Here is a 26,013-nt window from a genome sequence, read left to right on the forward strand (position 1 = left end):
CAACATAGGTGAGATCCTCTTGGACCTCCACATCAGGCTCACTAAGAACCTTGCTCGGATCTGACACAAACTTCCTCAACATTGAAACATGGAAAACCGGATGGATTCGGTCCATTGAAGCAGGTAAATCCAGCTTGTACGACACATTCCCAATCTTTTGCAAGATTTCAAAGGGTCCGATGTATCGTGGGGCTAGTTTACCTTTCTTCCTAAAGCGAACCACTCCTTTCATTGGAGACACCTTGAGCAATACCAGATCCCCCTCCTGAAACTCTAACTGTCTCCTGCGGATGTCTGCATAGCTCTTCTGTCTGCTGGCAGCAGTCTTGATTCTCTCTCTGATTATGGGTACCACCCTGCTGGTGATCTCTACTAGCTCAGGCCCTGCCAAGGCCTTTTCTCCAACTTCCTCCCAGCAAACAGGTGATCTGCACTTCCTTCCGTACAAAGCTTCATATGGAGCCATCCCGATGCTAGCATGATGGCTGTTGTTGTAGGCAAACTCCACCAAAGGTAGATGCTGCCTCCAAGAACCGCCAAAGTCCAGCACACACATTCTGAGCATATCCTCGATAGTCTGGATGGTCCTTTCTGACTGTCCGTCAGTCTGGGGGTGGAAGGCAGTACTGAAATCCAACCTAGTACCCATGGCATTCTGCAGACTCCGCCAAAACCTGGATGTAATACCCGGCTCGAGTCCGGCATCGGAATTCCTGTAGTCCGGTGGAATCTCGGGTGTCGGAACCCTCGAGAAGGGTAATGCATATGTATTCCAAAGTCTTTTCACTTGTTTTCATGTTTTGAAGTGTTGAAAGACTTGAGTTTTGAAAGAAATGCAACAAGGGAGAAATGCAAAGGTTCGGCCGCCGAAGGTAACTTTCGGCCGCCGAACATTGCATGGTTGCGGCTTCACGTTCGGCTGCCGAAGGTGGTCTGGCCAGCCACCTATAAAAGGGCCAAGGGTCGGTGGAAGGAGGTTATTTCTCCTCCACTTGCAGCCAGAGGTGAGTTTCAGCCTCTCCTATGTTGACTTTCATGTTTTCCATGATTTTCATGAAAGCTTTCAAGAGTTTTAAGAGTTTTGGTGATTTATGAAGGTTTTGAGCAAAAGAACCAAGTTTTGAAGCTTGGAGCTTTGGAAGAGCTTTTCTTCATATCTCCACGTTAGGATCCTTCATCCTCAAGTTGTGTACGAGGTAAGTGAAGATCCTGAGCTTCTTTGATGATTTTGAAAGGTTTTATGAAGTTTGTATGGGTAGTATGCATGGTTAGGTTTAGGTGAGGTTTTTGGTGATTTGTGGTGTTCCAGCATGTTTAAGTGTTATGTGCTATGTTTGTTTGGGGTTTTAGGGTAGTTTTAGACCCCTTTGTGCATATATATGTATATGCTACTTGGGAGTAGTTGCTATGCATGTTTGTAGGTTTTTGGGCAAAGTTTGCATGAAACAGAGCAGGGTTCTGTCCTTCGGGCAAAACCAGGTTCGGCCGCCGAAGGAAGGTTCGGCCGCCGAACCCTTTGTGGAGGCAGTTCGGCTGCCAAAGGTTGCCCCCGAAAGCTAGGCTTTCGGTTTAGACAGAGACTTTCGGCCGCCGAAAGAGGGAGTTTGGCCGCCGAAAGTGTGTGCGTTTCGTCTCTGGACGAGACCTTCGGCCGCCGAAGGTGCCGCCGAACATGCATGAGTTTCGTCTCTGGAGAGGGGTTTCGGCCGCCGAACCTGCCGCCGAAAGTGCCCTGTCCAGCTTTCTTTTGCATGTTTTACGTGATGGTTTTAGGATTGTTTAGAGGGGTTTTGGGGAGTTTCTTAGAGATGTTCTTGAGTGAGTTTAGTCCCTCATTTGAGTCCACCTGTGTAGGTACGGACCAGAGGAATCAGGGAAATCAGCAGTGAGCCCAGTGTCAGAACCTGCAGAGTCAATTCAGAGATAACCAAATGTGAGTGGAATTTAACTTAATGTTTTAATATGAGAACTGATATTTTATCATGCTTCATGCATCATGAATATGCTATAGGGTGAGTGCATTAGTGTACACAAAGATGATGCATTGCATTGCTCCTTGTACTTGGCACTGCTCCTTGTACATTGCTTATGTGAGACGGCACGGACTTCGTGAGGATTCATTAGCCCTCAGAAGAAAGACCTGGAACAGCCCTACGGGGACCAGGCACATGGTACTTAGGTACCCCAGATGAGATAGAGGGAGTTTTGATCCGTCCGGCCGAGGTGATGTGATTATGTGTTGCCACTACAACATATTACATCTCTAGTTACGATACGTAGCTACAAAAAAAATTATTGTGGCTGATATATTTATTTTATTACGGCTAAAAACCTATTGTGACTAATTTAAACTATTTAGTAACAAAAATGCAACAATTATAACTAATATGTATTTTTTGTTTTATTTTATATATAATGTAACTATTTGTTGACTATTTACCACAATTAATTTTAGCTACAAAGTAATATCATAGCTAATAGATATAATAGCTATAAATTTAATTTTTTTGTAACAATTACTACTATTGTAGTCACAACACATTAATATTATAGGTAATAATTTTAATAGCCACGAAGCTAATATGATTGTAGTAATAATTATTTTATTAGCTACAGTTTATTAGTCATTACAAAAAATTTGTGGCAGAAATATAAAAATATTAGTCATGTAATTATATTTGTCATAACTATTACTAAATTATTAGCCACAACATCGTAGCTAAATGAATTGTATGAGTACTATGATACTTTAGTTATAATTATCAAAGAGTCATGGAATTAGCTATCAAATTAGCCACAATTATATAACTACGATATAATACTATAACTAATAAAATAATTTGGAGAATTACTCTGAGGTCCTCTAGGTATTATATATTGGTTTATCAAGTTCAAAAAATATGCTTAGAGGTTCTAAAAAATTTCATATAATATGTTTTTTTTTTGTCTCTCAATCAATTTTTCTTCTATTGTCCATTTGTTTAGATAGAAAAGTTATTGAGAATTATTTTCTAACTTAAAAAGTTACATATTAATGAATCAATTTTAGTTATAATTATCAATTTTAGTTTTATTTTAATTGAAAATTTGAATAAATAATTTCTAATAGATAACAAGTTTGTTTATAATATATAAGTATAATATTTTGGGATAAAAAAAGCATTGTTATTTATTTTACACCCTTCATTTCTTTTTTAATGTTTAGACACTGTCGTTTATTTTGCGACCGATTGTTTCTTTTTTTATTGTTCTTGTCTTTAAACTAATTAAAGTGAATAATTAAATTTTTTTTTTAATGTTCTTGACTTTAAACTAATTTAAGTAAAGAATTAAAGTTTTATTTTAATTGAATATTTGAATAAATGATTACTAATGATTAACAATATAATATTTTAGGGTAAGAAATGCACTGCCGTTTATTGTGCGCTACATTATTTTTTTTTAATGTTATTGACTTTAAACTAATTAAAGTGAACAATTAAAGTTTTATTTTAAATGAATATTTGAATAAATAATTACTAATAATTATTATATTTTATTTATAATGTATAAGTATAATATTTTAGGATAAGCAAGTCACTGTCATTTATTTTGGCCCCCATTGTTTCTTTTTTAATGTTCTTGACTTTAAACTAATTAAAGTGAACCATTAAAGTTTTATTTTAATTTAATATTTGAATAAATGATTACTAATAAATAACAATTTTGTTTATAATGTATGAGTGTAACATTTTGGGGTAAGAAAGGCACTATCGTTTATTTTGCGTCCCATCTTTTTTTTTAATGTTCTTGACTTTAAACTAATTTAAGTAAAGAATTAAAGTTTTATTTTAATTTCCAGGAATCGGTTTTTTTTATCTAGTACCGCTTTCTTCTAGGAATCAGTTTCAGAACCGGTACTACACACCCTTAGTAACATGAACTTTACACTGCCATATGCTTAAAGGTGAGTATTTTATAACCATCCCCGTGACCAATTAGCAAATTTGGAAATTATGATAATTGAAAATTTCTTACAGAATTACTAATTACTGAACATAATTACTAATCGGTAACCAAAAAACCAAAATTCTTTATCCACAATATATAAATTAAATTTATACCAAAATTAATTCAAATTTTTAACCAACGATTTAACACCTTTAGGGTCTTATTCCATCAAAAAACACAATTATGCCAAATTTGGCACACTTAAATTTTTTTTTTTACATACTTGAATTTTTTTTACCTACATATTTGTATTTTGCATATAAATTAATTTTGAAGTTTTTTTTTGAAAATAAATTTATTTTGATGTTAAAAATACAGCTCTACAAAGGTGTGGTCATGATTTTTTTTCTTTTAAAAAAAAATTTATAGCGTTGATTTTGAATCTGCTTCAACAACTTAAAATTATTTTATTTTGCTTATTTAATTAAAAATATAAAATATTTTAATTACAAAAAAGTAAAAATAAATAATATTATATTAATTAATAAAGGGAACCCTATCAATTAGTGGCGGCAATATAATGATAATCTTGCTAATATATATATTTTTGGCTTGGGGGGAATGAAAACCTTAAAATTAAAAATTCCCTCCCTACAGCCGCTACTGATTCATTCTCACTCATGATTCATTCAGTTTTCAATTTCTGTCCACTATCAAAAGGAGAAGCTCCCACTATCAAATTCAATAAGGTACGTTTAAAATTACAAAAGTCTTACAATTAATGTTTCATTGTAATTGTTCTAGGTTAAATACGTGAAAGGCATCTGATATTTACTTTTCATTCGTTTTTCATCTGTTAAAAAGCTTTGATTCACTATTTTTATATTAATTTATCCTCTATGTGTAATATTCAATTTTTTCCATGAAGCAGAAGCAAACATCATGGCTCGACGATGCAAGTTGCGGAAAGGGAATTCCATCAATATTAACTTGGAAAATGAGACTGAAAATAATGTTAACCAGAACTTTCAAGAAACTCAAGAGTTACACCAAAATCAGGCTTCAAATTTTCAAGGTAAATAATATTTATGTGATTTGTAAATTTTAAGTTGTTTTCGTAAATAATTAGATGGCTAACTTCAATTTTTTTTTTTAGGGAATACTAGTCAGAAGACAATGAGGTATCATTATGAAGGCCATTTTATATTTTCACCAAATAGAATATATGAAAATGGTAGGTTCAAGGAGAAACCTAATTTTGATGTTGATTTCATCTCATTTTTTGATATATTGGATGACTTGAAAATGATTGTGGATTTGATGTTATAAAAGGAGATAAATTTTATTACTTGAAGGCTGATAAAGCTCTTAGTAATCTTGATGCATTGATAGAGGTTAAAGATGATACAGATGTGAAAAATATGATGGATAGTTATAAGAAGTTCCCTTCGAAACCCATTGATATATACACTCTATTTCGAGATTATGATATTTTACCAAATGGACTTGGTGACGAGCTACCCGCAGTTACCGTTGATCACACTTCTAATCAACTTCAAAATCCAAATGCAACTGCAGCAACAGGTTTACTCATTTAATTTTATTTAAACAATTGATTATGTTTACTTGTTCTATGTACAGAAATTCTTGTTATTATATGATTATTGTTTTACTTTTGTTTTGAAATAGATTCCAATGCAATTAAAAGAAAAACTAGAGGACCAACACGATGCTTGAAAATCACACAATTGGAGAATGGGCAAAAATTGCCAGTAGAATTTGATGAAGATGATCAAGCTATTGGTGATAATGCTACTGCATTTGTTTGGTTTTTAGGACAAACTATGAGAAGCGTGTCGTGTTGTCCATTGCAAGTGAAACAATGGAATAAGATTACCGATGATAAGCTCGACCACATGTGGTCTACCATATTGGTATGAAAATTTATATTAAATTACATCCATTATAAAATGATTATAATTTTTTTAGTTCTATTAAGTATCATAATCTTTGTTTCTTACTTCTTTGCTAAAAGTAAAAGTTCACTTTTGAGTATTCTGATGCAAGAAATGGAGCAATTTTCGGTCATATGAATACATTATATAGGTATTATAGGCATAAGTTGAAGAAGAAGTACTTTGATTCAAAGGCAACTTATTCACTTCATCTCCGAAACAAGCCTAAGGATATGGATGTAAAAGATTGAAAGTATTTGGTTAATCTTTGGACAGAAAATGCATTTCAGGTATTAAAAATTCATGTAAAATTTAATAATTTATTTTATATGAATTCAGTTTCTGTTAGCTAACATAAATTCTGAAAATTTTTCATTGTTTTTCTTTAGGAGAGAAGCAACAAAAATAAGACAAATAGATACAAGCGTTCTATGCCGCCATACACGGGGATAAAAAGCTTTGCTCGGCTGAGAGATCATATGGTATGAGTTTGTTTTTATTTTATTAGTATTATAGTGTTTTTTATTAATTAAATGATACATAAATAATCCCTTTTTACTGCTGTCGTTTTGTGGACTATGGCTAGAAAGAAACAAAATAGTATTTGATAATTCTAGTTTAGAGCTTGAGAAAGTTTATGATTTGATCTTTTATGGATCTTTTGTTTGGTTTAAGATGTGCCTAGCTTTCCTTATTCCTTAATCCAAATTCTTTTTAGTAGCTCAACAATCAAGAACTGGTCAACCTGTAATAGTATAAGCTAGCTGCTTGTTGTTATTCTTTGTATTCTGTTATAACTCTCAAAGTTCTAATAAAAGCTATTTTTATCAAAAAAAATAATAATAATAATGTCTTTTGAAGTTCATATGATTGTTAGAACTTTTTGATATGCCATTTACTATTTTTTCTATAAATGCCTAATTAGACTCAGACTGCTGTTATTAACCTTCATTTCCCACATCAAAACAAATCCCCTTTTTCTTTATGCTCATTAAAGTTAAACATGACAATTTTTTAGTAGTATTAGATTAGACAACAAACACCATTAATAACTCACTCATTTAATGGTGGAATTTGACCATGTTTAATATTCTAAATATAGGAATGAATTATGATTGGTCAACCCTATGAGCATCCAAACTTGCAGAGTAAATAATAATCAATAGTATTATGAATTTTAACGCTTGAATTGATATCATTAGCTGTAAAAATGTTAGCTCTTTTATACAAGTTTTGTTTATCTGCAGCATATTTGTAGTTAAGTCAATTGACTCTTTTACCGAAAGTTTGGTTTTGCTTGAACTCAAATTTTTATTGATATAGATCTATGATAAACTAATACTAATTGTTATATTTATTTGAACAGAAGAAAAAAAATGAAAAAACACCTTCTCGCTTAGAGCTTTTTCTTGAATCCAGAAAGAGAAAGCAAGGCAAAGAAATTGATCCAATATCACAAGAAGCTATTGTAATACTTTTTACATATGTTTTATTTATTTGTTATGTATTTTATGCTATATTTTGATTTTTTTAATATCAATAAATATAAATATCTCTATAGGAAAAGTTTCAGCAACTAAAGAAACAACGAGAAGAAGGACAAATTTCACTGGATGATGATGCTATGTTTGCTGATGTACTTGGGCCAGAAAAAAATGGTTATGTACGTGCTTATGGTCCTGGAAAAAATGTCACGGAATATTTTGGTGCTAGACCTACAAAGATAGAACTACTTAGACAACTTGATACTTCGAGAAGAGAAGCAAACGAGCGTGTCCAACAAATTCAAAAAGAAGCAAGTGAATAAGTAAATGATGTTAAGAAGCAAATGGATGAGAAACTTGCAGAGATGAATAGAATATGGGAGCAGAAATTCAAGATGCTCTTAGAGAAAAACAATCATATTGCATCAGTAAGTGATTAAAAACTAAGTCTCATTTTTTTTCCTAATATAAAAATTTTTGTAAGCTATATAACTAGTATGAACCTTATCTATTTTATATAATTTTGTTATTAATATTTTCAAATAAAATTTTATACAGCTTATGGAGGATTCACAAGATGATGAAATTGGAGGATGATTTGTAGTATATTTGAAGTTTTGGATTTTGAAGCAGCCAGCAGCCTTATAATACTACTTTTAGAAAATTTAGATATTAATATTAGTGTTAGTATAGTATTATAATTTCAAGTATTTTTAGTGTGATTGTTTTATGACTTAAATTAGTTTATTTTGGATATTAGTTATTTTGGATTAAATTTATTGTTATTTTATAATTGTCATTCTGATTGAGTCTTAATATTAATATATAATTATTTTATAAATTTAAATTTTAGCTAAATTTTTTATATAAATTTTATATTCTATTATAAATTTTACCAATATTATTAATAGATAAATAATATATGTAATAGTAAATTATAATATAATCCCATTAAATAATAATAAATTAAATAAATATTACATTTTAGCTATAAATAATTAATAGTAGCCGTATGTACTATATTTAGAATAACTTCTAATTTAATAATTTTGTGATTTTATTCAATAGTTATAAAATAAAATTAAGTGTAACAATTATACTAGAACTTGTCACTTTCTTATTTTTGTGGCTATAAATTTTATTCTTGCCTTATAATTATTTAAATATGGCTAATAGTAAATATTTTTTGTCATACAATTAAGTTTATGGCTAAATTTAGATATGTTAAATTTAGATATGTTAGCCATAAAATTAAATTTGTAACTATACATAAGTTTAAATTGCCACATTATTATTTTTGTAACATAATCATAGCAAAATCACTTACAAAAAAAAGTTGTTGTGGCAAAAAGAAAATGTGGTTACAAATATTCCATTCTCGTGGCTAATAACTAGCCACAATATTTATTTTTAATGGCAATATTTTTGCTTCATTTAAATAAAAAGTGTGACTATAAATATTTATTTTAGCCACAACACAGGTAAATCCTGTAACTAAACTTTAGTTACGCCACTTCTAGCTACGGCATGTCACGGGAAAAATATGTTGTGACAAAAGCATCTAGCCACAAAAATTCTATTTTTAGCTACAATTTATTTTGTGACAAGATATGGATAATGTTGTAGTGTGCATTCCATGAGAGCATGTTTTATCACCTGTGATTTTATTACTATTCTACTCACTGGGCTATAATAGCTCATCCCTCTCCCCTAACTCCAGTTGTGCAGGTTCAGAGGTCAGAGAGAACTCAGCAGGGTACAGGAAGAGTACTGAGTGGTGGAATAGCTAGTGTGGACATGTCAATGTATAGAGATAGTGTATATGTACAGTGTATAGCATAGTGCTTGACTTATAAGACCTGTAATCCCTTTGTGGAGTCACATGATCAGTTTATGTATGTTTCTTTATTGTTGTATGTTTATGAGCAAAACCAGGCTTAACATTATGAGTTTGATCCGCCTAGGGCCATGAGGAGCTCTAGTAGGGATTAGTAGAGAATAGAAAGCTTGCATGCACAGGTTAAGCCTTGGAATGAAGCAAAGTTTTATGTTTTTACAGCAAATGTATGATCATGTATGGGATTTCACAGGTATACAGACAGGATAGCAGGCTTACTACGGGTCCCGGCGACCTTAAGTCGATCTGGATCCTAGTGCCGGTGGCAGTTCGGTTTCCGGGCTGTTACAGATTGGTATCAGAGCCCTAGGTTCACATGGTCGGACCTATAGAGAGAGAGTTGGGCTCATAGATAGGTTTATCAGGTCAAGCACCATAGGATAACATGTCCACTAGGATAGGATGTCAGTCCTGTCTATATGCTGCTGTGCACTGCCATGAGTTATGCATGTGCCTTGTTTTTAATGTGTTGCTTATGTATTCTGTGATTTGTTGTGTTTTCCCAGAGAGTGAAGATGCGAGGAACTCGTCGATCCGCGAGATTGACTGGAGTCCCACCGGTAAGTGAGGGTACAGCTGCTCGTCCACCTGCCTTGCCAAGGGCAAGATCTCACAGGTCAAGCAGAGAAGGAACGTCACGAGACCCTAGAAGGTCTTCTGACGAGAGCAGGAGAGGAGTAAGCAGAGGGGGAAGGTCAGTAGAAGAAAGAGGTGTGATGGAAGAGGATCAGAGTAGAGATGTAAGCATGGGTGTAGGAAGGTCAGAAGAAGGTATGGGGGAGTCCCAGGGAGGCGTTCAGGCCTCGGGTTTTGGTTATCCACCCTTTCCTCCGGGTCCAGAGTATCCGATGGGAGGCACGTCGGATTACTCCAGCTTTGCCCCATATCCACCCTACATGCCATATATGCCCTATCCTTCCTTCTATCCACCATATCACATGTATCCACCCCCACCTGTTCATCCAAGTCCAGTACAGCCTGAAGTGAGGGAACCAGTTCCTCCACCACCACCTCCTGAACCAGTAGCCCCTGTTGTGGAAGCACAGCAACCCAGTTCTTCAGGGGGAAGTAAGGTGAAGATGACCGAGTACTTAAAGTTGGATGCTCCTAAATTCAATACAGGAGATGATCCCTTTGAGTATCTCAGTGCAGTCAGAATGATAACAAGTGAGTTGGGAGCAGATGATGGTAGAGCTATTGAGATGGCAGGGTTCACTTTAAAGTGCAAGAAAGCTAAAGAATGGTTCAAGAACTATGTGGACCCGAGACTTGAGGGTATGACATGGGAAGAGTTCGCCAACGAATTTGCTGGATGGGCTTTTCCTGACAGTTCCAGGGAACTAAAGGTTGTGGAGTTTGAGCAGTTGAGACAGACGGAGGAGATGAGTGTTGATGCATATACAGATAAGTTCCTGGAATTGTTGCCATATGTCGGTCAGGCATATGATACAGATCAGAAGAAGGCAAAGAGATATGCCACAAGGCTTCATCCCAGGTATTTCTCTTTGATTCTTCATGCAGAGAAGGAAAGTTTCCACTCTATTGTGGATGCTGCGAGAAAGATGGAGGCCAGTGCCATAAGTCAAGGTGTAATCAAGGCACAGTCTTCTGGTGTTAAACCAGGTTCCGCCTCACAGAGTACAACAAGTGCAAGTAAGAAGAGATGGGAGAAATTCAGAGGAAAGAGAGGCAAGTTCTGGAACAGGCTTAAGTCGGGTCTGGGAATGAGTAGTGGCTCCAGTTCTGGCGCAGATTTTCCAGTATGCAAGAGGTGTGGCAAACAGCATAGAGGAGCTTGTCAGTTGGGATCCACAGCCTGCTATAGATGTGGGCAGGAGGGACATTATGCACGAGAATGTCCTCAGGCGACTTTAGTTGCACCATCCCAGCAGATGAGTACGGGCAGTGTAGTACAGCCAGTAGCTTCAGCCATACCACCAAGCAGTGGCAGAGGAAGAGGAAGAGGAAGAGGGGCAGCCTCTTCATCAGGGATGGGTTCCCGAGGTGCAGGTCCGTCAGCCCCAGCACGGATTTTCACCCTGACTCAACAGGAGGCAGACATGTCGAACACGGTGGTGTCAGGTAATCTCATCATTGGGTGTTCAGAGGTGTATGCTTTAATGGACCCCGGTGCTTCTCACTCTTTCATTTCTTCTAGAGCTGCAGAGAGGTTGGGTCTGATGGTGTCTGAGTTAGAGTGTCCTCTATGGGTCAGTGGACCCAAATGTGATCCATCTTTGGCAGAGTCAGTCTGTCGGTTCAGTCCAGTGTGCATAGAGGGTAGATACCTTCCAGCTGACCTGGTGGTTCTAGAGTTGACAGATTTTGATGTCATTCTAGGGATGGACTGGTTATCTACGTATGATGCTACCCTGAACTGTAGAGACAAGGTAGTTAGGGTCAGAGACCAGGATGGGTCAGAGTGTGTCTTCAGAGGAGACAGGAGAGGGACACCTAGGGGTTTGATATCAGCCCTCCAGGCTCGTAGGATGTTAAGGAAGGGGTGTCAGGGGTTCCTAGCTTATGTGAGAGCGCTAGACAGTCAGGTTAGGGAACCATCCTCAGTACCAGTTGTTAGAGACTTCCCAGATTTGTTTCCTGAAGAGCTTCCAGGACTACCACCTGATAGGGAAATAGAGTTCGAGATTGAGTTGATGCCCAATGCCAGACCGATCTCTATTCCTCCCTACAGGATGGCACCAGCAGAGTTGCGAGAGTTGAAAGAGCAGTTACAGGATTTGGTAGCTAAGGGTTTCATCCGCCCGAGTACCTCACCCTGGGGTGCTCCAGTATTATTTGTCAGAAAGAAGGATGGACCTCTGAGACTTTGTGTCGACTACAGACAGTTGAACAAAGTCACTATAAAAAATAAGTATCCTTTACCCAGGATCGATGATCTATTCGACCAGCTGGCAGGAGCAGGTTGTTTTTCTAAAATAGATCTGAGATCCGGATACCACCAATTGAAGATCAAGGAAGGAGATGTATCCAAGACTGCTTTCAGAACCAGATATGGGCATTATGAGTTCCTTGTGATGCCGTTCGGGTTGACTAACGCCCCTGCAGCATTCATGGATCTCATGAACAGGGTTTTCAGGGAGTACTTGGATCGTTTTGTGATCGTCTTTATTGATGATATCTTGGTGTACTCCAGGAATGCAGAGGACCATGCCCAGCATCTACGAATAGTGCTGCAAACCTTGAGAGAGCATGGCTTGTATGCCAAGTTCTCCAAGTGCGAGTTCTGGCTAAGGAGCATTTCCTTTTTGGGACATGTTGTATCAGAGGAAGGTATAGCAGTAGATCCCAAAAAGGTAGAGGCAGTAGCCAATTGGCCTACACCCACGACAGTGACAGAGATCAAGAGTTTTCTGGGTTTGGCAGGCTACTATAGGAGATTCGTGCAGGACTTCTCGAAGATAGCTGCTCCTATGACCAGACTGACCAGAAAGAATCAGAAGTTCGTATGGACAGAAGATTGTGATGAGAGTTTTGAAGAGTTGAAGAGACGGTTAACTTCAGCACCGGTGTTAGCTCTGCCGATCAGTGAGGAAGATTTCACAGTGTTCTGTGATGCATCCCGAGTGGGATTAGGTTGTGTGTTAATGCAGAATGACCGAGTGATAGCTTATGCTTCTAGACAGCTGAAGAAGCACGAGCTGAACTATCCGACACACGATCTGGAGATGGCAGCTGTTATCTTTGCACTTAAGATGTGGAGGCATTACCTCTATGGGGTAAAGTGTGAGATCTTTACGGATCATAAGAGCCTGCAGCACATCTTAAGTCAGAGAGAGTTAAACTTGAGGCAGAGACGGTGGGTAGAATTGCTCAGTGATTACGATTGTAAGATCCAGTATCATCCGGGCAAGGCTAATGTTGTAGCTGATGCCTTAAGCCGAAAGTCACTTGGCAGTTTATCCCACATTGCAGTAGAGAGAAGACCGGTGGTGAAGGATTTCTACAACCTCGTGGAAGAAGGGTTACAGTTGCAGTTATCTGGTACAGGTGCTTTGATCGCACAGATGAGAGTGACACCAGTGTTTCTAGAGCAAGTGGCTCTGAAACAGCACGAAGACCCCGAGTTAGTGAAGATTGCCAGGACTGTTCAGTCGGGCAACAGTGCAGAGTTCAGATTTGACAGTGAGGGGATTCTTCGTCATGGCAAGAGATTATGTGTACCAGATGATAGCAATTTGAAGGCAGACATTATGAGGGAAGCTCATAATACGCGGTATAGCATTCACCCGGGAGCCACTAAGATGTATCAAGATCTGAGAAGAGTATATTGGTGGCCAGCAATGAAGAGAGAAGTGGCACAGTTCGTGTCAGCCTGCGAGACATGTCAAAGGGTGAAGCTAGAACACCAGAAGCCGGCTGGAATGCTTAACCCACTGCCGATTCCAGAATGGAAATGGGAGAACATCGCTATGGATTTTGTAGTGGGATTACCGGTGACGTCTAACAGACTAGACTCCATATGGGTGATTGTGGATAGACTCACTAAATCTGCTCACTTTCTTTCAGTCAGGAGTAACTACTCTGTGGACAAGTTGGCGCAAGTGTATGTAGACGAGATAGTAAGGTTGCATGGAGTTCCAGTGTCGATAGTATCAGATCGAGGACCTCAGTTCACCTCCAGGTTTTGGCGGAGTCTGCAAAATGAAATGGGCACAAGGTTGGATTTCAGCACTGCTTTCCATCCACAGACAGACGGTCAGTCAGAGAGAACCATCCAGACCATTGAAGATATGCTGAGAATGTGTGTGGTAGACTTTGGCGGTTCTTGGAGGCAGCATCTACCTCTGGTGGAGTTTGCCTACAACAACAGCCATCATGCTAGCATAGGGATGGCTCCTTATGAAGCTCTGTATGGGAGGAAGTGCCGAACACCTGTTTGCTGGGAAGAGGTAGGAGAGAAAACTCTTGCAGGGCCAGAGTTAGTTGAGATAACCAGCAAGTTAGTGCCTATCATCAGAGAGCGGATCAGAACAGCTGTAAGCAGACAGAAAAGCTATGCAGACATCCGTAGGAAACAGATAGAGTTCCAGGAGGGGGATATGGTATTGCTTAAGGTGTCTCCGATGAAGGGAGTGGTTCGGTTTGGAAAGAAGGGTAAACTGGCCCCACGGTACATTGGTCCCTTTGAGATCTTGCAAAAGATCGGGCCTGTGTCGTATAAGCTAGATTTACCGGCTTCTATGGAACGAATTCACCCGGTATTCCATGTTTCTATGTTGCGGAAGTTTGTGTCAGATCCAGAGAAGGTTCTGAGTGAACCTGAGGTGGAAATCTTAAGTGATCTCACCTATGTAGAGCAGCCAGTGCGGATCCTTGACACCCAGAGCATAAAGCTGAGAAACAAGGAGATACCAATGGTGAAAGTTCTGTGGAACCACCACAACCTCGAAGAGTGCACTTGGGAGACTCGGGAGTCCATGCTCCAGCAATACCCATATCTGTTTTAAGGTTAGTTTTCCCCTTTTCTATGTGTTTATGTTGTGTTAGGGACATTCGGGGACGAATGTTCTTAAGGGGGGGAGAATGTAATACCTGGCTCGAGTCCGGCATCGGAATTCCTGTAGTCCGGTGGAATCTCGGGTGTCGGAACCCTCGAGAAGGGTAATGCATATGTATTCCAAAGTCTTTTCACTTGTTTTCATGTTTTGAAGTGTTGAAAGACTTGAGTTTTGAAAGAAATGCAACAAGGGAGAAATGCAAAGGTTCGGCCGCCGAAGGTAACTTTCGGCCGCCGAACATTGCATGGTTGCGGCTTCACGTTCGGCTGCCGAAGGTGGTCTGGCCAGCCACCTATAAAAGGGCCAAGGGTCGGTGGAAGGAGGTTATTTCTCCTCCACTTGCAGCCAGAGGTGAGTTTCAGCCTCTCCTACGTTGACTTTCATGTTTTCCATGATTTTCATGAAAGCTTTCAAGAGTTTTAAGAGTTTTGGTGATTTATGAAGGTTTTGAGCAAAAGAACCAAGTTTTGAAGCTTGGAGCTTTGGAAGAGCTTTTCTTCATATCTCCACGTTAGCATCCTTCATCCTCAAGTTGTGTACGAGGTAAGTGAAGATCCTGAGCTTCTTTGATGATTTTGAAAGGTTTTATGAAGTTTGTATGGGTAGTATGCATGGTTAGGTTTAGGTGAGGTTTTTGGTGATTTGTGGTGTTCCAGAATGTTTAAGTGTTATGTGCTATGTTTGTTTGGGGTTTTAGGGTAGTTTTAGACCCCTTTGTGCATATATATGTATATGCTACTTGGGAGTAGTTGCTATGCATGTTTGTAGGTTTTTGGGCAAAGTTTGCATGAAACAGAGCAGGGTTCTGTCCTTCGGGCAAAACCAGGTTCGGCCGCCGAAGGAAGGTTCGGCCGCCGAACCCTTTGTGGAGGCAGTTCGGCTGCCAAAGGTTGCCCCCGAAAGCTAGGCTTTCGGTTTAGACAGAGACTTTCGGCCGCCGAAAGAGGGAGTTTGGCCGCCGAAAGTGTGTGCGTTTCGTCTCTGGACGAGACCTTCGGCCGCCGAAGGTGCCGCCGAACATGCATGAGTTTCGTCTTTGGAGAGGGGTTTCGGCCGCCGAACCTGCCGCCGAAAGTGCCCTGTCCAGCTTTCTTTTGCATGTTTTACGTGATGGTTTTAGGATTGTTTAGAGGGGTTTTGGGGAGTTTCTTAGAGATGTTCTTGAGTGAGTTTAGTCCCTCATTTGAGTCCACCTGTGTAGGTACGGACCAGAGGAATCAGGGAAATCAGCAGTGAGCCCAGTGTCAGAACCTGCAGAGTCAATTCAGAGATAACCAAATGTGAGTGGAATTTAACTTAATGTTTTAATATGAGAACTGATATTTTATCATGCTTCATGCATCATGAATATGCTATAGGGTGAGTGCATTAGTGTACACAAAGATGATGCATTGCATTGCTCCTTGTACTTGGCACTGCTCCTTGTACATTGCTTATGTGAGACGGCACGGACTTCGTGAGGATTCATTAGCCCTCAGAAGAAAGACCTGGAACAGCCCTACGGGGACCAGGCACACAAAGACCTGGAACAGCCCTACGGGGACCAGGCACATGGTACTTAGGTACCCCAGATGAGATAGAGGGAGTTTTGATCCGTCCGGCCGAGGTGATGTGATTATGTGTTGCATTCCATGAGAGCATGTTTTATCACCTGTGATTTTATTACTATTCTACTCACTGGGCTATAGTAGCTCATCCCTCTCCCCTAACTCCAATTGAGTAGCTCATCCCTCTCCCCTAACTCCAGTTGTGCAGGTTCAGAGGTCAGAGAGAACTCAGCAGGGTACAGGAAGAGTACTGAGTGGTGGAATAGCTAGTGTGGACATGTCAATGTATAGAGATAGTGTATATGTACAGTGTATAGCATAGTGCTTGACTTATAAGACCTGTAATCCCTTTGTGGAGTCACATGATCAGTTTATGTATGTTTCTTTATTGTTGTATGTTTATGAGCAAAACCAGGCTTAACATTATGAGTTTGATCCGCCTAGGGCCATGAGGAGCTCTAGTAGGGATTAGTAGAGAATAGAAAGCTTGCATGCACAGGTTAAGCCTTGGAATGAAGCAAAGTTTTATGTTTTTACAGCAAATGTATGATCATGTATGGGATTTCACAGGTATACAGACAGGATAGCAGGCTTACTACGGGTCCCGGCGACCTTAAGTCGATCTGGATCCTAGTGCCGGTGGCAGTTCGGTTTCCGGGCTGTTACACTGGAGGTGAACTGGGGCCCTCTATCTGACACTATCGAAACAGGAACCCCATGCAGCCTGACAATCTCATCCACATACACCTACGCCAACTTGTCCACAGAGTAGCCACTCCTGACAGGAATGAAGTGAGCAGATTTGGTGAGTCTGTCCACAATCACCCATATGGAGTCCACTCTGTTGGACGCCGCCGGTAACCCCACTACGAAGTCCATAGCTATATTCTCCCATTTCCATTCTGGAATAGGTAGCGGGTTAAGCATTCCAGCCGGCTTCTGATGTTCCAGCTTCACCCTCTGACATACTTCGCAGGCGGACACAAACTGTGCCACTTCTTTCTTCATCGCTGGCCACCAATAAACCTTCTTCAAATCTTGATACATCTTGGTGGCTCCGGGGTGAACGCTGTATCTTGCATTATGAGCCTCTCTCATAATGTCTCCTTTTAGCCCAATGTCATCTGGTACACATAGTCTGCTCCCATAGCGGAGGATCCCCTTACTGTCGAATCTGAACTCACTATCATTGCCTGACTGAACAGTCCTGGCAATCTTTACTAACTCCGGGTCCTCATGCTGTTTCTGAGCCACCTGCTCCAGAAACACAGGTACTACTCTCAACTGGGCCACCAAGGCACCTGTACCAGACAACTCTAACTGTAGACCTTCCTCAATAAGCTTGTAGAACTCCTTCACCACTGGTCTCCTCTCTGCCGTGATGTGGGATAGACTGCCTAGTGACTTCCGGCTTAGGGCGTCTGCCACGACATTCGCCTTACCCGGATGATACTGAATCTTGCAATCATAGTCACTCAGCAGCTCCACCCATCTCCTCTGCCTCAGATTCAGATCCCTCTGACTCAAGATGTACTGCAGGCTCTTATGATCCGTGAAGATCTCACATTTAACCCCATAGAGGTAGTGCCTCCACATCTTGAGTGCAAAGATTACTGCTGCCATCTCAAGGTCATGTGTGGGGTAATTCAACTCATGCTTCTTCAGCTGCCTAGAAGCATAAGCAATCACCCTCTCATTCTGCATCAGTATACAACCCAGTCCCACACGGGACGCATCACAAAAGACCGTAAAGTCCTCATCACTAGATGGCAGAGCTAAAACTGGTGCTGAAGTCAACCTCTTCTTAAGCTCTTCAAAACTCTCCTCGCACTGGTCGGTCCACAGAAACTTCTGATTCTTCCTGGTTAGTCTGGTCAGAGGAGCTGCTATCTTCGAAAAGTCCTGAACGAACCTCCTGTAGTAACCTGCCAAACCCAAGAAACTTCTAATCTCTGTCACTGAAGTGGGTCTAGGCCAGTTAGCCACAGTTTCTGTCTTCTTGGGGTCTACCTCTATACCATTCTCTGACACTACATGCCCCAAGAACGAAATGCTCCTCAGCCAGAACTCACATTTAGAGAACTTGGCATACAAGCCATGTTCCCTCAAAGTCTGCAAGACCAACCGCAGATGATGGGCATGCTCCTCTGCATTCCTGGAATACACTAAGATATCATCTATGAAGACAATAACAAAGTGATCCAGGTATTGACTAAACACTCTGTTCATGAGATCCATGAATGCTGCAGGGGCATTGGTTAACCCGAACGGCATTACAAGGAACTCAAAATGCCCATATCTGGTCCTGAAGGCTGTCTTCGGCACATCCTCCTCCCTTATCCTTAACTGATGGTACCCCGATCTCAGATCTATTTTGGAAAAACAACCTGCTCCGGCTAGCTGGTCGAATAGATCATCGATCCTTGGCAATGGGTACTTATTCTTGGTAGTGACTTTGTTCAACTGTCTGTAGTCGATACAAAGTCTAAGGGATCCATCCTTCTTTCTCACGAATAAAACTGGTGCACCCCAAGGTGAAGTGCTCGGTCGGATGAAGCCCTTTTCTACCAACTCTTGCAACTGTTCTTTCAACTCCTTCAACTCGGCTGGGGCCATCCTGTAGGGAGGGATAGAGATCGGTCTAGCTCCAGGCACCAACTCTATCTCGAACTCTATCTCCCTAGCAGGTGGTAAACCTGGAAGCTCATCAGGAAAGACATCCTGAAACTCTCTGACAACTGGCACCGAGGCCGGCTCCCTGACCTGACTGTCTAGCTCTCTCACATGAGCTAAGTACCCTTGACATCCCTTCCTAAGCAACCTACGAGCCTGAAGAGCTGATATCAGACCTCTAGGTGTGCCCCTCTTGTCTCCTCTGAAGACGACCTCTGACCCGTTCTGATCTCTGAACCTGACTACCTTGTCCCTGCAGTCCAAGGTAGCACCATGGGTAGATAGCCAATCCATCCCTAGAATGACGTCAAAGTCTGTCAAATCTAGAACCACAAGGTCGGCGGAGAGGCATCTTCCCTCAATAAAAACTGGACTGTACTGGCAGACTGACACTGCTACTGACGGGTCACACTTGGGTCCACTGACCCATAGGGGACACTCTAACCCAGAGACTATCAGACCCAACCTCTCAACGGCTCTCGGAGCAATAAATGAATGAGATGCACCCGGGTCCATTAATGCATACACATCAGAACACCCAATGACGAGATTACCTGACACCACGGTGTTGGATGTGTTAGCCTCCTGCTGCGTCATGGTGAAGATCCTGGCTGGAGCTGATGGACCTTCACCTCGGGAACCAGAAAAAGAGGCTGCCCCTCTCCCTCTACCTCTGCCACTGCCCTGAGTTGTGGCTGGAACTGCTGGCTGTGCCACACTACCAGAAGCTGTCTGCTGGGGCTGGCCCATAAAAGGCGCTCTAGGACAATCCCGAGCTATGTGTCCCTCCTGTCCACATCTGAAACACGTGTTAGTCCCAGCTCGACACACTCCCCTGTGCGATCTTCTACATCTCTGGCATTCTGTACCATCTGAGCCTGAGCTCGAGCCACCGCCAAATCCCAGACCGGATTTCAAGTTGTTCCAAAACTTATTCTTCTTCGGCTTCCTGGTGGTGTTATCCCACCTCTTCTTACCTGAGCTCTAAGAAGAGAAACCTGGTCCTCCTCTGCCTGGGGTCTTAACCCCTGAAGACTGGGTCACTGACTGCTTCACTGACCCCTCAACTATAGCACTTGCCTCCATTCTTCGAGCCATATCCACCACAGTGTGGAAACTTTCTCTCTCAGCTGACTGAACCAACGAGGAGTATCTGGAATGCAGCTTCATAACATATTTCTTGGCTTTCTTCGTATCTGAATCTAGAGCTTGCCCTGAAAAAGGCAATAGCTCCAAGAATTTATCCGTGAACTCCTCTACACCCATGTGCTCTGACTGCCTCAGTTGCTCAAACTCAATCATCTTCAGTTCTCTAGAACTGTCTGGAAAAGCCCATCCAGCGAACTCATTCGCAAATTCCTCCCATGTCATACCGTTTAGTCTCGGGTCCACATAACACTTGAACCATTCCCGTGCCTTCTTGCACTTTAAAGTGAACCCTGCCATCTGAATGGCCCTGCTGTCACTTGCCCCTAGCTCATCAGTTATTGTCTTCACCACTCTCAGATACTCAAAGGGGTCATCCCCTGACTTGTATTTGGGAGCATCTAGCATGAGGTAATCTGTCATCTTTACTTTGCTCCCATCGGCTGAGCTAGGTCTTGGTGGTTGAGTAACTTGGGCTGCTGGTTCTGTAGGTGGTGGAGGTGGAGGTGCAGCATTCCTCGAGGTGGGGTTTGCCGGGTTTGGATAGAAGGGTGAGGGTGGATAAGCTGGGTACTGTGTGTAGGGTGGATAGAAAGGTGGATAAGGCATGTAGGTAGGGTAGGGGTTAAAGCTGGAGTAATCCGATGTACCTCCCATCGGATACCCTGAACCCTGTGGGAAGGGTGGATAATGGGGTGGAAAACCATACCCCGAGGCCTGAACGCCTCCCTGAGACTCCCCTGTCCCTTCTTCCTCCATGCTCACATCCAGGTTTCCATCCCTCCTCTGATCCTCTTCTGTAACCTCCCTCACATCTGAAGAACTTCCTCCTCTATCTGTCCCCCTTCTGCTAGCATCAAAAGACCTTCTAGGGTCCCTTGACACTCTCTCTCTGTTGGTTCTATAAGACATTGCCCTAGGCAATGTAGGAGGACGGGCGCTCGTGCCCTCATCCTCAGGTGGCACTCCAGTCAATCTTGCAGATCGACGAGTTCCTCTCATCCTGTTTTCTGAAAACAGTACACATCATACAAACATTAGCATCATATGATTCATGTGGGCACACATGAACCCTCATCACATATACATCATTCATATCATAGCATATCATTAATGCACATGCATAAAGTCATGGCATTTCACATCATCATGCAAGACAGGACTCAACATCCTATCCTAGTGGACATGACCTTCCTATTGTGCTTGACCTTCTAGAACATCTATGAGCCCGACACTCTAGGTCTGATCCTATGAACCTAGGGCTCTGATACCATTCTGTAACGACCCGAAAATCGGACCGCTACTGGCGCTAGGATCCAGATCGGCTTAAGGCCGCCGGGACCCGTAGCAAGCCTGACATAACCTGTAAACCTGTATAATCCCATACATGATCATCAACATGCATAAAAATTTAAACTTTTCTTTCATCATCCAACTCAACCTGAACATACATGTACATAGTCATGATCATAATCATGATCCCTCTGTGGGATCTCAACAATGCCCCAATGGGCGATACAACATGAGATGAGTTGGCTAACATCTGTATCATCAAATATCTAAGATCATGCATCAACAAGGGATTACAATACTCATAGGGTCAAGCACATCTATAACCTCAATATACCTCATTACATAACATACTGAATCTCTTACATTACATCATAGTACAATTGTCATGTCCACAATCTAACTATTACATCAACATACTTCAAAAACTCTGGCTAACCTTCTGGTCTACCCTATACCTGCACACCTGGGGTTAGGGGAGAGGGGTGAGCTACAAAGCCCAGTGAGCAGAATAGAGAAATCATATATTAAAATTTCATGCCATTATGTAATGCAACACATCACAACACATCACATCTCGGATGGTATTGTCACCTATAGTCCTCCACATAGTCCAACTGTGCCGGGACGTAGAATGGGTACAACCGGTCTTTCTCTTAACATAACATATCATATCATACAGTCCAACTGTGCCAGGGACGTAGAATGGGTACAACCTGGACTTCCTCTTACATCGTGCCAGGGACATAGAATGGGTACAACCTGGACTTCCATACCATATCATGCCATAACATCAATCATATCATATGAGGACTAAAGGATCATCCAATAGCCAATCCACATCAACATCAACATCATAAATGCAATGCAACATATTCGTGAATACTAATGCAAACAACCTATTATATCTCATGGCATTCATGATGCATGGGTCATGCTCAAAATTCATATTTCATTTATTTTAAAACTTAAGGTTTATTCCACTCACCTCTGGCTAGCTCTGACAAACTCTATAGCAGCTGGCTCACTGCTGGGGTCTTCGGTTCCTCGGGTCCGAACCTACACGGATGGACTCCAATGAGGGACCAAACATACATAAACATAACTCTAATATACTCCCCAAAAACCCCCTAAAACATCATGAAATCGTCACATAAAAACACGCAAGAAATGGCTGAACAGGGCACTTTCGGCGGCCGAAAGTCCCTCCAGAGCCGAAAGTCAGGCAGGTTCGGCGGCACCTTCGGCGGCCGAAACTCCCAGACAGAGGCGAAACTCATGCATGTTCGGCGGCACCTTCGGCGGCCGAAAGTGCCAGACAGAGACGAAAGTCTCCTTTCGGGGGCAACTTCGGCAGCCGAAAGGCCTGCCTCACCAGCCATGTTCGGCGGCCGAAAGTGCCTTCGGCTGCCGAACCTGGTTTCTGCCAAAGGGCAGAAACTTGGCTCCCTTAAGTATTTTTGCCTCCAAACTCACCAATCATGCATATAACTCAACCAAAACATGCATACAAGCTCCTAGGGGCCTCAAACAAACAAATACCCTAACTACAACACTTCAAGCATACTCAAACATGCCACATTGTTCAAAAATCACATAAAACCTAACATTTGCTTAAAAACTCATACAACCCTATACATGCCATTTTACCCCATAAAATCACTTAAAACTTACTTAAAACATGCATTGAGCTTAAGATTGGCTCTTACCTCTTGAAGATCGAGAGAGAGACGACCTAGACTTGGAGATCCAAGAAAATGAGCTCCTGAGTTCCCAAAGCTCCAAAACTTGTTTCAAAAGTTCAAAACCTTCAATGCAAGCTTAAAACTCAAGAAAAATGGTGGGGATTTGGAGGAAAAACACTAGATTTGGAAGAGGGAGGTTGGAAGCTAGCTGTGGCCGAAAATGGAAGAAAGCTCGTCCATTTCGGCTAAGGGTCCCTTTTATAGGTGGCTGGCCAGGCCACGTTCGGGGGCTGAAAGTGCTTCCGCAAGCATGCCATGTTCGGCGGCCGAACTTGGGTTTCGGCGGCCGAACCTGAACTTCCCTCACTCATGCTTTCGGGGGCCTAACGTGCCTCCAAAACGCATGCATGTTCGGCGGCCGAACTTGAGCTTCGGCGGCCGAACCTGGGTTTTCCTCCAAGGACTTTTCATGCAAAAACTCATTTAATTTTCATACTTAAAACCATGAAATACCTTAAAACATTTTATGAAAACATGTTTCTACCCTACTAGAGACTTCCGACATCCGAGATTCCACCGGACGGTAGGAATTCCGATACCGGAGTCTAGCCGGGTATTACAGAACTCCCTCTTTCGGCGGCCGAAAGTCCCTTTCTAAACCGAAAGCCTCGCTTTCGGGGGCAACCTTTGGCAGCCGAAACTGCCTCCATAAGGGGTTCGGCGGCCGAACCTGGTTTTGCCCGAAGGGCAGAACCCTGCTCTATTTTATGCCAACTTTACCCAAAAACCTACAACATGCATATCAACTACTCCCAACTAGCATATACACATATATATGCACAAAGGGGTCTAAAACTCTGAAACCCCAAACAAACATAGCACATAACACTTAAACATGCTCAAACATCAAAGATCACCAAAACCCTCACTTAAACCTAAACATGCTTACTACCCATACAAACTTCATAAAACCTTTCAAAATCATCAAAGAGGCTTAGGATCTTCACTTACCTCTTAAAGAACTTGAGGATGAAGGATCCTAACGTGGAGATATGGAGAAAAACTCATCCAAAGCTCCAAACTTCCCAACTTTTGCTCTTTTTGCTTAAAACCTTCAAAACACACCAAAACTCTTAAAAACTTGGAAAGATTTGAAGGAAATCATGAAAACCATGAAAGTCAATGTGGGAGAGGCTGGAACTCACCTCTGGCTGCAAGTGGAGGAGAAATAGCCTCCTTCCACCGACCCTTGGCCCTTTTATAGGTGGCTGGCCAGACCACCTTCGGCAGCCGAACGTGAATCCGAAACCATGCAATGTTCGGCGGCCGAAAGTGACCTTCGGCGGCCGAACCTTTGCATTTCTCCCTTATTGCTTTTCTTGCACAACTCGTTTCCTTACTCACTTAAAAAATTCAAAACTCTTAAAACACACATGACAATATATGTATTACCCTTCTCGAGGGTTCCGACACCCGAGATTCCACCGAACTACAGGAATTCCGATGCCGGTCTCGAGCCGGGTATTACAGAAGGCTGAACAGGGCACTTTCGGCGGCAGGTTGCTACCTATTTGAAGTGCCAACACTAGTTGGAAAGCTAGCTAAATGGTTGATCCTACAATCTTAATTTGACATAGTCTATTCCAGTTGGAAGATGATTAAGGGGAAAGTAGTCATAGAATTCTTGTCTGGAAACCAGTAGAACAAATAGAGGAAGTGGAAGCAGCATTCCTTCATGAGAATTGTGTAACACTCCTTAACCGATGTACTAATAAACCAAGTAAGAAATGTCAGACTGTGATAAATGCTCTTATCCTTTATATTTTGGTTTAATTAAAACTAGTGTGGTGGTTGTTGGTTATCCTTTTATTTTAAGGAACTGTAAAGGTATGCTATACTTTTCTTATGCAGAAAATTTGATAAAATTTTCTTTGTAATTTGAACTTGAAACTTGTAAAATATTTTCAAAAAAAAATTCAATTTTTCTAACCATTATCAATTATCAATCCATATCTATTATATATATTTTTAGTATAAGGTCATTATAATTTATATGTAGTATAACATTTATCAACTATTTATAAACTTTATGTAAATATGTACATGCCATTTGACAAAGACTATACTAGTGTAAAGAAGTTAACCAGCTATGGCATATTTCTTGTATTAATGTAGAACTTTAGACACTTTGGCTTATCAAACTTCTGTTTACAACCTGAGTATGAGAAAAACCAACACGTTGAGTTTTTGCTCAATCAGTGTTTAAAAATAAGCATATAATTATATAACCATTTGTTCTTTAGTATTAGCACATCATATCATATGATGACTCATATGTACTATAACATATTTAGCATATTGTTCATTTGATCATATTTCATATATTATACTATATAGTTGTCATGTCATTCTGTATATACTCCTTCTAGTAATTATATAGTATTACTATAATTTCTATGTCTATAATTTTATCTATTTATGTGTACCTTTATCTCAATATGCATCATATTAATGTATAGCATATCAATAAATATCATGTTTTATAGTTTAAAATGTCTGTAAAGTGAACTTATATCCAAAGCATATACATTAGCAATAACTTATGAATACATGCAATAAAGTTCATTAATTTAATATTAAATTTTAATTCATTCTTAGCCCTTATAAAGACAATGGGATTGACTAAGTAGATAAGAAAGTACAACAGTGGGTATGGAGTGCCAAATAGACTCGAAAGCTAAAACTATAATTATGATGGTAAGGCTTAAAAGCCAAAACAGTGGAGCACCTCACTCTTTCCCTTAAATTGATACCAAATAAATAGTAGTACTACTGTAGATCTATGTATATGACATGTCATACTCTTATATTAATCCCGACATCTACT

The 26,013-nt window shown here is 40.7% G+C and overlaps 1 long non-coding RNA gene across 1 annotated transcript; it reads left to right on the forward strand.

Annotated features, from left to right (window-relative positions):
• Nucleotides 1-5,785: 5,785 nt before the first annotated feature.
• LOC110608274 lies at nt 5,786-6,618 on the forward strand. Its single transcript, XR_002486850.2, has 3 exons — nt 5,786-5,864; nt 6,037-6,175; nt 6,275-6,618. It is a non-coding gene; the product is annotated as an uncharacterized LOC110608274 (long non-coding RNA).
• Nucleotides 6,619-26,013: the final 19,395 nt, after the last annotated feature.

Source organism: Manihot esculenta, chromosome 7, assembly GCF_001659605.2.
Source record: "Manihot esculenta cultivar AM560-2 chromosome 7, M.esculenta_v8, whole genome shotgun sequence".
Classification (NCBI taxonomy): Eukaryota; Viridiplantae; Streptophyta; class Magnoliopsida; order Malpighiales; family Euphorbiaceae; genus Manihot; species Manihot esculenta.